Raw genomic sequence first — 13,137 nt, forward strand, 5'->3', positions numbered from 1 at the left:
TATCTCAAAGAAAGGGGCCACGGTGTTTCTGTACCTCTATTATGTTGGTGCAGCTTCGGAGCTTTTAAATATCTTGATATATCTCGAGAACTACGCATCTGATCAAAAAATATCATAGAACATAAAAAGTAGGAAACTTAATTCTCTACAAAAAAGGTCTCTCAACATTTTGCCATAGCTCGCTTCGTTTCCGAGGTATTTGCAGATTTATCTCAAGGGAAGGGGCCTGACGGACATATTTCGAGATATTTCTTCTTCTTGTTGTTCTTCTTCTGCACAGCTAAGCTGGAAGTGGCATTTGCAGCGCGCAATAGTGCAGAGTTATCTCAAAGAAAGGGGCCACGGTGTTTCTGTATCTCTATTATGTTGGTGCGGCTTCGGAACTTTTAAATATCTCGATATATCTCGAAAACTACGCTTCTGATCAAAAAATATCAGAGAACGTAAATTGTAGGAAACATAATTCTCTACAAAAAAGGTCTCTTAACATTTTGCCGTAGCTCGCTTCGTTTCCGAGATATTTGCAGATTTATCTCAAGGGAAGGGGCCTGACGGACATATTTCGAAATATTTCTTATTCTTGTTGTTCTTCTTCTGCACAGCTAAGCTGGAAGTGGCATTTGCAGCTCGCAATAGTGCAGAGTTATCTCAAAGAAAGGGGCCACGGTGTTTCTGTACCTCTATTATGTTGGTGCAGCTTCGGAGCTTTTAAATATCTTGATATACCTCGAGAACTACGCATCTGATCAAAAAATATCATAGAACATAAAAAGTAGGAAACTTAATTCTCTACAAAAAAGGTCTTTTAACGTTTTGCAATAGCTCGCTTCGTTTCCGAGATATTTGCAGATTTATCTCAAGGGAAGGGTCCTGACGGACATATTTCGGGATATTTCTTCTTCTTGTTGTTCTTCTTCTGCACAGCTAAACTGGAAGTGGCATTTCCAGCTCGCAATCATGCAGAGTTATCTCAAAGAGAGGGGCCACGGTGTTTCTGTATCTATTATGTTGGTGCGGCTTCGGAACTTTTAAATATCTTGATATATCTCGAGAACTACGCCTCTGATCGAAAAATATCATAGAACATAAAAAGTAGGAAACTGAATTCTCTACAAAAAAGGTCTCTTAACATTTTGCCATAGCTCGCTTCGTTTCCGAGATATTTGCAGATTTATCTCAAGGGAAGGGGCCTGACGGACATATTTCGAGATATTTCTTCTTCTTGTTGTTCTTCTTCTGCACAGCTAAGCTGGAAGTGGCATTTGCAGCTCGCAATAGTGCAGAGTTATCGCAAAGAAAGGGGCCACGGTGTTTCTGTATCTCTATTATGTTGGTGCGGCTTCGGAACTTTTAAATATCTTGATATATCTCGAGAACTACGCATCTGATCAAAAAATATCATAGAACATAAAAAGTAGGAAACCTAATTTTCTACAAAAAAGGTCTCTTAACATTTTGACGTAGCTCGCTTCGTTTCCGAGATATTTGCAGATTTATCTCAAGGGAAGGGGCCTGACGGACATATTTCGAGATATTTCTTCTTCTTGTTGTTCTTCTTCTGCACAGCTAAGCTGGAAGTGGCATTTGCAGCGCGCAATAGTGCAGAGTTATCTCAAAGAAAGGGGCCACGGTGTTTCTGTACCTCTATTATGTTGGTGCAGCTTCGGAGCTTTTAAATATCTTGATATATCTCGAGAACTACGCATCTGATCAAAAAATATCATAGAACATAAAAAGTAGGAAACTTAATTCTCTACAAAAAAGGTCTTTTAACGTTTTGCAATAGCTCGCTTCGTTTCCGAGATATTTGCAGATTTATCTCAAGGGAAGGGTCCTGACGGACATATTTCGAGATATTTCTTCTTCTTGTTGTTCTTCTTCTGCACAGCTAAACTGGAAGTGGCATTTCCAGCTCGCAATCATGCAGAGTTATCTCAAAGAGAGGGGCCACGGTGTTTCTGTATCTATTATGTTGGTGCGGCTTCGGAACTTTTAAATATCTTGATATATCTCGAGAACTACGCCTCTGATCGAAAAATATCATAGAACATAAAAAGTAGGAAACTGAATTCTCTACAAAAAAGGTCTCTAAACATTTTGCCATAGCTCGCTTCGTTTCCGAGATATTTGCAGATTTATCTCAAGGGAAGGGGCCTGACGGACATATTTCGAGATATTTCTTCTTCTTGTTGTTCTTCTTCTGCACAGCTAAGCTGGAAGTGGCATTTGCAGCTCGCAATAGTGCAGAGTTATCGCAAAGAAAGGGGCCACGGTGTTTCTGTATCTCTATTATGGTGGTGCGGCTTCGGAACTTTTAAATATCTTGATATATCTCGAGAACTACGCATCTGATCAAAAAATATCATAGAACATAAAAAGTAGGAAACCTAATTTTCTACAAAAAAGGTCTCTTAACATTTTGACGTAGCTCGCTTCGTTTCCGAGATATTTGCAGATTTATCTCAAGGGAAGGGGCCTGACGGACATATTTCGAGATATTTCTTCTTCTTGTTGTTCTTCTTCTGCACAGCTAAGCTGGAAGTGGCATTTGCAGCTCGCAATAGTGCAGAGTTATCTCAAAGAAAGGGGCCACGGTGTTTCTGTACCTCTATTATGTTGGTGCGGCTTCGGAACTTTTAAATATCTTGATATATCTCGAGAACTACGCATCTGTTCAAAAAATATCATAGAACATAAAAAGTAGGAATCCTAATTTTCTGCAAAAAAGGTCTCTTAACATTTTGCCGTAGCTCGCTTCGTTTCCGAGATATTTGCAGATTTATCTCAAGGGAAGGGTCCTGACGGACATATTTCGAGATATTTCTTCTTCTTGTTGTTCTTCTTCTGCACAGCTAAGCTGGAAGTGGCATTTGCCGCTCGCAATAGTGCAGAGTTATCTCAAAGAGAGGGGCCACGGTGTTTCTGTATCTATTATGTTGGTGCGGCTTCGGAACTTTTAAATATCTTGATATATCTCGAGAACTACGCCTCTGATCGAAAAATATCATAGAACACAAAAAGTAGGAAACTGAATTCTCTACAAAAAAGGTCTCTTAACATTTTGCCATAGCTCGCTTCGTTTCCGAGATATTTGCAGATTTATCTCAAGGGAAGGGGCCTGACGGACATATTTCGAGATATTTCTTCTTCTTGTTGTTCTTCTTCTGCACAGCTAAGCTGGAAGTGGCATTTGCAGCTCGCAATAGTGCAGAGTTATCGCAAAGAAAGGGGCCACGGTGTTTCTGTATCTCTATTATGTTGGTGCGGCTTCGGAACTTTTAAATATCTTGATATATCTCGAGAACTACGCATCTGATCAAAAAATATCATAGAACATAAAAAGTAGGAAACCTAATTTTCTACAAAAAAGGTCTCTTAACATTTTGACGTAGCTCGCTTCGTTTCCGAGATATTTGCAGATTTATCTCAAGGGAAGGGGCCTGACGGACATATTTCGAGATATTTCTTCTTCTTGTTGTTCTTCTTCTGCACAGCTAAGCTGGAAGTGGCATTTGCAGCGCGCAATAGTGCAGAGTTATCTCAAAGAAAGGGGCCACGGTGTTTCTGTACCTCTATTATGTTGGTGCAGCTTCGGAGCTTTTAAATATCTTGATATATCTCGAGAACTACGCATCTGATCAAAAAATATCATAGAACATAAAAAGTAGGAAACTTAATTCTCTACAAAAAAGGTCTTTTAACGTTTTGCAATAGCTCGCTTCGTTTCCGAGACATTTGCAGATTTATCTCAAGGGAAGGGTCCTGACGGACATATTTCGAGATATTTCTTCTTCTTGTTGTTCTTCTTCTGCACAGCTAAACTGGAAGTGGCATTTCCAGCTCGCAATCATGCAGAGTTATCTCAAAGAGAGGGGCCACGGTGTTTCTGTATCTATTATGTTGGTGCGGCTTCGGAACTTTTAAATATCTTGATATATCTCGAGAACTACGCCTCTGATCGAAAAATATCATAGAACATAAAAAGTAGGAAACTGAATTCTCTACAAAAAAGGTCTCTAAACATTTTGCCATAGCTCGCTTCGTTTCCGAGATATTTGCAGATTTATCTCAAGGGAAGGGGCCTGACGGACATATTTCGAGATATTTCTTCTTCTTGTTGTTCTTCTTCTGCACAGCTAAGCTGGAAGTGGCATTTGCAGCTCGCAATAGTGCAGAGTTATCGCAAAGAAAGGGGCCACGGTGTTTCTGTATCTCTATTATGGTGGTGCGGCTTCGGAACTTTTAAATATCTTGATATATCTCGAGAACTACGCATCTGATCAAAAAATATCATAGAACATAAAAAGTAGGAAACCTAATTTTCTACAAAAAAGGTCTCTTAACATTTTGACGTAGCTCGCTTCGTTTCCGAGATATTTGCAGATTTATCTCAAGGGAAGGGGCCTGACGGACATATTTCGAGATATTTCTTCTTCTTGTTGTTCTTCTTCTGCACAGCTAAGCTGGAAGTGGCATTTGCAGCTCGCAATAGTGCAGAGTTATCTCAAAGAAAGGGGCCACGGTGTTTCTGTACCTCTATTATGTTGGTGCGGCTTCGGAACTTTTAAATATCTTGATATATCTCGAGAACTACGCATCTGTTCAAAAAATATCATAGAACATAAAAAGTAGGAATCCTAATTTTCTGCAAAAAAGGTCTCTTAACATTTTGCCGTAGCTCGCTTCGTTTCCGAGATATTTGCAGATTTATCTCAAGGGAAGGGTCCTGACGGACATATTTCGAGATATTTCTTCTTCTTGTTGTTCTTCTTCTGCACAGCTAAGCTGGAAGTGGCATTTGCCGCTCGCAATAGTGCAGAGTTATCTCAAAGAGAGGGGCCACGGTGTTTCTGTATCTATTATGTTGGTGCGGCTTCGGAACTTTTAAATATCTTGATATATCTCGAGAACTACGCCTCTGATCGAAAAATATCATAGAACATAAAAAGTAGGAAACTGAATTCTCTACAAAAAAGGTCTCTTAACATTTTGCCATAGCTCGCTTCGTTTCCGAGATATTTGCAGATTTATCTCAAGGGAAGGGGCCTGACGGACATATTTCGAGATATTTCTTCTTCTTGTTGTTCTTCTTCTGCACAGCTAAGCTGGAAGTGGCATTTGCAGCTCGCAATAGTGCAGAGTTATCTCAAAGAAAGGGGCCACGGTGTTTCTGTACCTCTATTATGTTGGTGCAGCTTCGGAGCTTTTAAATATCTTGATATATCTCGAGAACTACGCATCTGATCAAAAAATATCATAGAACATAAAAAGTAGGAAACTTAATTCTCTACAAAAAAGGTCTTTTAACGTTTTGCAATAGCTCGCTTCGTTTCCGAGATATTTGCAGATTTATCTCAAGGGAAGGGTCCTGACGGACATATTTCGAGATATTTCTTCTTCTTGTTGTTCTTCTTCTGCACAGCTAAACTGGAAGTGGCATTTCCAGCTCGCAATCATGCAGAGTTATCTCAAAGAGAGGGGCCACGGTGTTTCTGTATCTATTATGTTGGTGCGGCTTCGGAACTTTTAAATATCTTGATATATCTCGAGAACTACGCCTCTGATCGAAAAATATCATAGAACATAAAAAGTAGGAAACTGAATTCTCTACAAAAAAGGTCTCTTAACATTTTGCCATAGCTCGCTTCGTTTCCGAGATATTTGCAGATTTATCTCAAGGGAAGGGGCCTGACGGACATATTTCGAGATATTTCTTCTTCTTGTTGTTCTTCTTCTGCACAGCTAAGCTGGAAGTGGCATTTGCAGCTCGCAATAGTGCAGAGTTATCGCAAAGAAAGGGGCCACGGTGTTTCTGTATCTCTATTATGTTGGTGCGGCTTCGGAACTTTTAAATATCTTGATATATCTCGAGAACTACGCATCTGATCAAAAAATATCATAGAACATAAAAAGTAGGAAACCTAATTTTCTACAAAAAAGGTCTCTTAACATTTTGACGTAGCTCGCTTCGTTTCCGAGATATTTGCAGATTTATCTCAAGGGAAGGGGCCTGACGGACATATTTCGAGATATTTCTTCTTCTTGTTGTTCTTCTTCTGCACAGCTAAGCTGGAAGTGGCATTTGCAGCGCGCAATAGTGCAGAGTTATCTCAAAGAAACGGGCCACGGTGTTTCTGTATCTCTATTATGTGGGTGCGGCTTCGGAACTTTTAAATATCTAGATATATCTCGAGAACTACGCATCTGATCAAAAAATATCATAGAACATAAAAAGTAGGAAACTTAATTCTCTACAAAAAAGGTCTCTTAACATTTTCCCAATACTGGCATCGTTTCCGAGATATTTGCAGATTTATCTCAAGGGAAGGGGCCTGACGGACATATTTCGAGATATTTCTTCTTCTTGTTGTTCTTCTTCTGCACAGCTAAGCTGGAAGTGGCATTTGCAGCGCGCAATAGTGCAGAGTTATCTCAAAGAAACGGGCCACGGTGTTTCTGTATCTCTATTATGTGGGTGCGGCTTCGGAACTTTTAAATATCTAGATATATCTCGAGAACTACGCATCTGATCAAAAAATATCATAGAACATAAAAAGTAGGAAACTTAATTCTCTACAAAAAAGGTCTCTTAACATTTTCCCAATACTGGCATCGTTTCCGAGATATTTGCAGATTTATCTCAAGGGAAGGGGCCTGACGGACATATTTCGAGATATTTCTTCTTCTTGTTGTTCTTCTTCTGCACAGCTAAGCTGGAAGTGGCATTTGCAGCGCGCAATAGTGCAGAGTTATCTCAAAGAAACGGGCCACGGTGTTTCTGTATCTCTATTATGTGGGTGCGGCTTCGGAACTTTTAAATATCTAGATATATCTCGAGAACTACGCATCTGATCAAAAAATATCATAGAACATAAAAAGTAGGAAACTTAATTCTCTACAAAAAAGGTCTCTTAACATTTTCCCAATACTGGCATCGTTTCCGAGATATTTGCAGATTTATCTCAAGGGAAGGGGCCTGACGGACATATTTCGAGATATTTCTTCTTCTTGTTGTTCTTCTTCTGCACAGCTAAGCTGGAAGTGGCATTTGCAGCGCGCAATAGTGCAGAGTTATCTCAAAGAAACGGGCCACGGTGTTTCTGTATCTCTATTATGTTGGTGCGGCTTCGGAACTTTTAAATATCTTGATATATCTCGAGAACTATGCATCTGATCAAAAAATATCGTAGAACATAAAAAGTAGGAAACTTAATTCTCTACAAATAAGGTCTCTAAACATTTTGCCATAGCTCGCTTGGTTTCCGAGATATTTGCAGATTTATCTCAAGGGACGGGGCCTGACGGACATATTTCGAGATATTCCTTCTTCTTGTTGTTCTTCTTCTGCACAGCTAAGCTGGAAGTGGCATTTGCAGCTCGCAATAGTGCAGAGTTACCTCAAAGAAAGGGACCACGGTGTTTCTGTATCTCTATTATGTTGGTGCCGCTTCGGAACTTTTAAATATCAGGATATATCTCGAGAACTACGCATCTGATCAAAAAATATCATAGAACATAAAAAGTAGGAAACTTAATTCTCTACAAAAATGGTCTCTTAACATTTTGCCATAGCTCGCTTCGTTTCCGAGATATTTGCAGATTTATCTCAAGGGAAGGGGCCTGACGGACATATTTCGAGATATTTCTTCTTCTTGTTGTTCTTCTTCTGCACAGCTAAGCTCGAAGTGGCATTTGCAGCTCGCAATAGTGCAGAGTTATCTCAAAGAAAGAGGCCACGGTGTTTCTGTACCTCTATTATGTTGGTGCAGCTTCGGAACTTTTAAATATCTTGATATATCTCGAGAACTACGCATCTGATCAAAAAATATCATCGAACATAAAAAGTAGGAAACTTAATTCTCTACAAAAAAGGTCTCTTAACATTTTGCCATAGCTCGCTTCGTTTCCGAGATATTTGCAGATTTATCTCAAGGGAAGTGGCCTGACGGACATATTTCGAGATATTTCTTCTTCTTGTTGTTCTTCTTCTGCACAGCTAAGCTGGAAGTGGCATTTGCAGCTCGCAAGAGTGCAGAGTTATCCCAAAGAAAGGGGCCACGGTGTTTCTGTATCTCTATTATGTTGGTGCGGCTTCGGAACTTTTAAATATCTTGATATATCTCGAGAACTACGCCTCTGATCGAAAAATATCATAGAACATAAAAAGTAGGAAACTTAATTCTCTACAAAAAAGGTCTCTTCACATTTTGCCATAGCTCGCTTCGTTTCCGAGTTATTTGCAGATTTATCTCAAGGGAAGGGGCCTGACGGACATATTTCGAGATATTTCTTCTTCTTGTTGTTCTTCTTCTGCACAGCTAAGCTGGAAGTGGCATTTGCAGCTCGCAATAGTGCAGAGTTATCGCAAAGAAAGGGGCTACGGTGTTTCTGTATCGCTATTATGTTGGTGCGGCTTCGGAACTTTTAAATATCTTGATATATCTCGAGAACTACGCATCTGATCAAAAAATATCATAGAACATAAAAAGTAGGAAACTTAATTCTCTACAAAAAAGGTCTCTTAACGTTTTGCAATAGCTCGCTTCGTTTCCGAGATATTTGCAGATTTATCTCAAGGGACGGGTCCTGACGGACATATTTAGAGATATTTCTTCTTCTTGTTGTTCTTCTTCTGCACAGCTAAGCTGGAAGTGGCATTTGCAGCTCGCAATAGTGCAGAGTTATCTCAAAGAAAGGGGCCACGGTGTTTCTGTACCTCTATTATGTTGGTGCGGCTTCGGACCTTTTAAATATCTTGATATATCTCGAGAACTACGCATCTGTTCAAAAAATATCATAGAACATAAAAAGTAGGAATCCTAATTTTCTACAAAAAAGGTCTCTTAACATTTTGCCGTAGCTCGCTTCGTTTCCGAGATATTTGCAGATTTATCTCAAGGGAAGGGGCCTGACGGACATATTTCCAGATATTTCTTCTTCTTGTTGTTCTTCTTCTGCACAGCTAAGCTGGAAGTGGCATTTGCAGCTCGCAATAGTGCAGAGTTATCTCAAAGAAAGGGGCCACGGTGTTTCTGTATCCCTATTATGTTGGTGCGACTTCGGAACGTTTAAGTATCTTGATATATCTCGAGAACTACGCATCTGATCAAAAAATATCATAGAACATAAAAAGTAGGAAACCTAATTTTCTACAAAAAAGGTCTCTTAACATTTTGCCGTAGCTCGCTTCGTTTCCGAGATATTTGCAGATTCATCTCAAGGGAAGGGGCCTGACGGACATATTTCGAAATATTTCTTATTCTTGTTGTTCTTCTTCTGCACAGCTAAGCTGGAAGTGGCATTTGCAGCTCGCTATAGTGCAGAGTTATCTCAAAGAAAGGGGCCACGGTGTTTCTGTACCTCTATTATGTTGGTGCAGCTTCGGAGCTTTTAAATATCTTGATATATCTCGAGAACGACGCATCTGATCAAAAAATATCATAGAACATAAAAAGTAGGAAACTTAATTCTCTACAAAAAAGGTCTTTTAACGTTTTCCCATAACTGGCATCGTTTCCGAGATATTTGCAGATTTATCTCAAGGGAAGGGGCCTGACGGACATATTTCGAGATATTTCTTCTTCTTGTTGTTCTTCTTCTGCACAGCTAAGCTGGAAGTGGCATTTGCAGCTCGCAATAGTGCAGAGTTATCGCAAAGAAAGGGGCCACGGTGTTTCTGTATCTCTATTATGTTGGTGCGGCTTCGGAACCTTTAAATATCTTGATATATCTCGAGAACTACGCATCTGATCAAAAAATATCATAGAACATAAAAAGTAGGAAACCTAATTTTCTACACAAAAGGTCTCTTAACATTTTGCCGTAGCTCGCTTCGTTTCCGAGATATTTGCAGATTTATCTCAAGGGAAGGGGCCTGACGGACATATTTCGAAATATTTCTTATTCTTGTTGTTCTTCTTCTGCACAGCTAAGCTGGAAGTGGCATTTGCAGCTCGCTATAGTGCAGAGTTATCTCAAAGAAAGGGGCCACGGTGTTTCTGTACCTCTATTATGTTGGTGCAGCTTCGGAGCTTTTAAATATCTTGATATATCTCGAGAACTACGCATCTGATCAAAAAATATCATAGAACATAAAAAGTAGGAAACTTAATTCTCTACAAAAAAGGTCTTTTAACGTTTTGCAATAGCTCGCTTCGTTTCCAAGATATTTGCAGATTTATCTCAAGGGAAGGGTCCTGACGGACATATTTCGAGATATTTCTTCTTCTTGTTGTTCTTCTTCTGCACAGCTAAGCTGGAAGTGGCATTTGCAGCTCGCAATAGTGCAGAGTTATCTCAAAGAAAGGGGCCACGGTGTTTCTGTATCTCTATTATGTTGGTGCGGCTTCGGAACGTTTAAATATCTTGATATATCTCGAGAACTACGCATCTGATCAAAAAATATCATAGAACATAAAAAGTAGGAAACCTAATTTTCTACAAAAAAGGTCTCTTAACATTTTGCCGTAGCTCGCTTCGTTTCCGAGATATTTGCAGATTTATCTCAAGGGAAGGGGCCTGACGGACATATTTCGAAATATTTCTTATTCTTGTTGTTCTTCTTCTGCACAGCTAAGCTGGAAGTGGCATTTGCAGCGCGCAATAGTGCAGAGTTATCTCAAAGAAACGGGCCACGGTGTTTCTGTATCTCTATTATGTTGGTGCGGCTTCGGAACTTTTAAATATCTTGATATATCTCGAGAACTACGCATCTGATCAAAAAATATCATAGAACATAAAAAGTAGGAAACTTAATTCTCTACAAAAAAGGTCCCTTAACATTTTCCCATAACTGGCATCGTTTCCGAGATATTTGCAGATTTATCTCAAGGGAAGGGGCCTGACGGACATATTTCGAGATATTTCTTCTTCTTGTTGTTCTTCTTCTGCACAGCTAAGCTGGAAGTGGCATTTGCAGCTCGCAATAGTGCAGAGTTATCTCAAAGAAAGGGGCCACGGTGTTTCTGTATCTCTATTATGTTGGTGCCGCTTCGGAACTTTTAAATATCAGGATATATCTCGAGAACTACGCATCTGATCAAAAAATATCAGAGAACGTAAATTGTAGGAAACATAATTCTCTACAAAAAAGGTCTCTTAACATTTTGCCATAGCTCGCTTCGTTTCCGAGATATTTGCAGATTTATCTCAAGGGAAGGGGCCTGACGGACATATTTCGAGATATTTCTTCTTCTTGTTGTTCTTCTTCTGCACAGCTAAGCTGGAAGTGGCATTTGCAGCTCGCAATAGTGCAGAGTTATCTCAAAGAAAGGGGCCACGGTGTTTCTGTACCTCTATTATGTTGGTGCAGCTTCGGAGCTTTTAAATATCTTGATATATCTCGAGAACTACGCATCTGATCAAAAATTATCATAGAACATAAAAAGTAGGAAACTTAATTCTCTACAAAAAAGGTCTCTTAACATTTTCCCATAGCTGGCATCGTTTCCGAGATATTTGCAGATTTAGCTCAAGGGAAGGGGCCTGACGGACATATTCCGAGATATTTCTTCTTCTTGTTGTTCCTCTTCTGCACAGCTAAGCTGGAAGTGGCATTTGCAGGTCGCAATAGTGCAGAGTTATCTCAAAGAAAGGGGCCACGGTGTTTCTGTATCTCTATTATGTTGGTGCGGCTTCGGAACTTTTAAATATCTCGATATATCTCGAAAACTACGCTTCTGATCAAAAAATATCAGAGAACGTAAATTGTAGGAAACATAATTGTCTACAAAAAAGGTCTCTTAACATTTTGCCATAGCTCGCTTCGTTTCCGAGATATTTGCAGATTTATCTCAAGGGAAGGGGCCTGACGGACATATTTCGAGATATTTCTTCTTCTTGTTGTTCTTCTTCTGCACAGCTAAGCTGGAAGTGGCATTTGCAGCTCGCAATAGTGCAGAGTTATCTCAAAGAAAGGGGCCACGGTGTTTCTGTATCTCTATTATGTTGGTGCGGCTTCGGAACTTTTAAATATCTTGATATATCTCGAGAACTACGCATCTGATCAAAAAATATCGTAGAACATAAAAAGTAGGAAACTTAATTCTCTACAAATAAGGTCTCTAAACATTTTGCCATAGCTCGCTTGGTTTCCGAGATATTTGCAGATTTATCTCAAGGGAAGGGGCCTGACGGACATATTTCGAGATATTCCTTCTTCTTGTTGTTCTTCTTCTGCACAGCTAAGCTGGAAGTGGCATTTGCAGCTCGCAATAGTGCAGAGTTACCTCAAAGAAAGGGGCCACGGTGTTTCTGTATCTCTATTATGTTGGTGCCGCTTCGGAACTTTTAAATATCAGGATATATCTCGAGAACTACGCATCTGATCAAAAAATATCATAGAACATAAAAAGTAGGAAACTTAATTCTCTACAAAAAAGGTCTCTTAACATTTTCCCATAGCTGGCATCGTTTCCGAGATATTTGCAGATTTATCTCAAGGGAAGGGGCCTGACGGACATATTTCGAAATATTTCTTATTCTTGTTGTTCTTCTTCTGCACAGCTAAGCTGGAAGTGGCATTTGCAGCTCGCTATAGTGCAGAGTTATCTCAAAGAAAGGGGCCACGGTGTTTCTGTACCTCTATTATGTTGGTGCAGCTTCGGAGCTTTTAAATATCTTGATATATCTCGAGAACTACGCATCTGATCAAAAAATATCATAGAACATAAAAAGTAGGAAACTTAATTCTCTACAAAAAAGGTCTTTTAACGTTTTGCAATAGCTCGCTTCGTTTCCAAGATATTTGCAGATTTATCTCAAGGGAAGGGTCCTGACGGACATATTTCGAGATATTTCTTCTTCTTGTTGTTCTTCTTCTGCACAGCTAAGCTGGAAGTGGCATTTGCAGCTCGCAATAGTGCAGAGTTATCTCAAAGAAAGGGGCCACGGTGTTTCTGTATCTCTATTATGTTGGTGCGGCTTCGGAACGTTTAAATATCTTGATATATCTCGAGAACTACGCATCTGATCAAAAAATATCATAGAACATAAAAAGTAGGAAACCTAATTTTCTACAAAAAAGGTCTCTTAACATTTTGCCGTAGCTCGCTTCGTTTCCGAGATATTTGCAGATTCATCTCAAGGGAAGGGGCCTGACGGACATATTTCGAAATATTTCTTATTCTTGTTGTTCTT

The sequence above is a fragment of the Osmia lignaria genome, unplaced genomic scaffold (genome assembly GCF_051020975.1).
Source record: "Osmia lignaria lignaria isolate PbOS001 unplaced genomic scaffold, iyOsmLign1 scaffold0003, whole genome shotgun sequence".
Lineage (NCBI taxonomy): Eukaryota > Metazoa > Arthropoda > Insecta > Hymenoptera > Megachilidae > Osmia > Osmia lignaria.